Source organism: Sturnira hondurensis, unplaced genomic scaffold (assembly GCF_014824575.4).
Source record: "Sturnira hondurensis isolate 20B ecotype Veracruz unplaced genomic scaffold, ASM1482457v3 Scaffold0015377, whole genome shotgun sequence".
Lineage (NCBI taxonomy): Eukaryota > Metazoa > Chordata > Mammalia > Chiroptera > Phyllostomidae > Sturnira > Sturnira hondurensis.
The window spans coordinates 1-2,194 of NW_028088008.1; the positions used below are offsets into that span (position 1 = coordinate 1).

Sequence of the window (2,194 nt, forward strand, 5' to 3'; positions counted from 1 at the left end):
TATAAGTAATCTCTGCAGTCAAAATAATAGTCAAGTTCTGTGTGGAGGGAGGTCAGGCTGGGTGCCCAGCTGTGCAGCCTCTGTGGTCGCCCGTGTTGAGAAGGACGTGTGTGGGCACAGACTGAAGATGGTTCTTGTGCAGGAATCTTAGCAAGCCTCTGTGGTCGCCCGTGTTGAGAAGGACGTGTGTGGGCACAGACTGAAGATGGTTCTTGTGCAGGAATCTTAGCAACTCTAACGTTGTGGGTGTCAGTCCGGCAGGCACAGAAGTACACGGCCTCATCTTCTTTCTCCAAGAAATTTATTTTCAAGGTGGAAGTAGAAGTGTGAGGATTTTTACTTGCCTCAAATTTGTTGTTCTTTCGATTAGCAGAGATTGTTGTTGAGACAATGTATATTAAATGTTTTATACCTTCATCTGGTTTTTGCTGGTACCAATGTATGCAGTCTGTGCTAAAGGTGCTAGAAGAAACCTTACAAAATATACGGGCACTCTTATCCTTTGCCCTGGAAATTGATATTTCAGGTTGCTCCAACTTTAACTGTCCAAGGCAAACTGCAAGGAAAAATTAAATAAATAAGTAAATCCCCATGAATAAATGACACCGAAAGAAGTAACAATAAAAAGTTCTTCTGTCTCTCTTGTAAAAAATGATAGGGGGAGGCCTTGGTGGTGTAGCTCAGTGAATTGAGCACAAGCCTGCGAACCAGAGGTTCCAGGTTAGATTCCCAGTCAGGGCACATGCCTGGGTTGCAGGCTGGTTCCCTGTAGGCCATTTCCCAGCAGGGGACGCACAAAAGGCAACCATACATTGATGTTTCTCTCCCTCTCTCCTTCCCCTCTAAAGATAAATAAATAAATAAAATGTTTTAAAAATGATAGGGGGAACTCACAAGCCCAGAGAGAGAAGAAGATGACTGCTTCCAGTACTGACATCCCACATGCCAGGCTGGCTCCCCAGGGAGAAGGTAAGAAAGTGAGGTCCCTGTTAGCAGACCAGAGTCAGGAAGGCAGGGGCTGGGGCTGGTTTCTAGGAGGAAGTGGTGGCTCAGACAGTCCCCTGGGGTTCTTCCTGATCTGCTATAAATGGGCACTTGTGAGGCTTCTTGTGTCCCATGTGTGCTGGGAAGATAGGGTAAGAGTGTTTGTGATCTCGAAAGAAAATCCTGGGATACATGTATCCCTCTTGGGTTGGGGCAGGGATGCTTCTCACCTACTCAGCTGTTTCTCGTGAAATACCATACCGTAAAGATATTACTTCAGAAATGAGAAGATACTTGTTATGTTCAGACCCTACGTCTACCTTTCTGTGACTTGCTGTGGATTCAGTACTTAGGTGCGAAACCTGATCTTTCTTTTTCTTTGACACAACACCACAAAAATTAGACACTGGCTTCACTGACAATATTTAAGTTGCCATATGCACAAGCATGGGAGAATTTCTGTGTTTATTTTTAAATTAACCTATATGTCACCACACAGACTATGACTCAGGACAACCACTTCATTTATAATCTGGGTGCCTTTTAGAAAGGGCTGGACCACAGCTGCTGGCAGATAGAAGAGACAGAGCAATCTGGGGACTCAGCTTCCCATTCTGGACTTTGGAGCTGTCTCATGAACAGTATGCCGCATGCAGGAGTATTTTCAATGTCATGTTATGTTTAATATGTACTAATAAACTTTCAAATGAACATGGCATCTACTTTCCATTTAGAAACCATTATTTGTAAGGTAGTATTCTGAATGTTTACTTATTTTGTGTGATCTTTTCTACAACACTCCAGTGAGGTAGCTCTTAGGATGACCTCCATCTGGCAATGAGAACAGTGGCAAAGAAGAGGTGACTCATTCAAAGACCAGCTCTGAGAAACTCGATAGCTCAGATAAGTAACAGTTTGTTAAAAAAAAGTCTGAGTAAAATGAGGTATGGAAAATGACAGGAAAAGGTACTCATACTTTACTGTTATTTTGAATTTTTCTCTACATATTTATGAATAGAAGTAGAATTGCTTGGAATTATATATAAATAAAGACTTTTAAGTGGGATTTAAATATTTGGCTTTATATTTCTTTTTTCAATTAACTTCTTAGCAAGCAATGTTGAGGTCTTTAATGTATGTGAGCATTATTTAATGACTAAAGTTATAATTAAACAGCTTCCTATACCAGATAAATTTCTCTGACATTTGT

General features: G+C 41.3%; 1 long non-coding RNA gene across 1 annotated transcript; it reads right to left on the bottom strand.

Annotated features, from left to right (window-relative positions):
• Positions 1-169: 169 nt before the first annotated feature.
• LOC118999781 (uncharacterized) lies at positions 170-1,959 on the bottom strand. The gene is made up of 3 exons (XR_005069175.1): positions 1,756-1,959; positions 895-1,123; positions 170-556 (listed from the first exon to the last, which is right to left on the bottom strand). It is a non-coding gene; the product is annotated as an uncharacterized LOC118999781 (long non-coding RNA).
• Between the last annotated feature and the right edge of the window lie 235 nt (positions 1,960-2,194).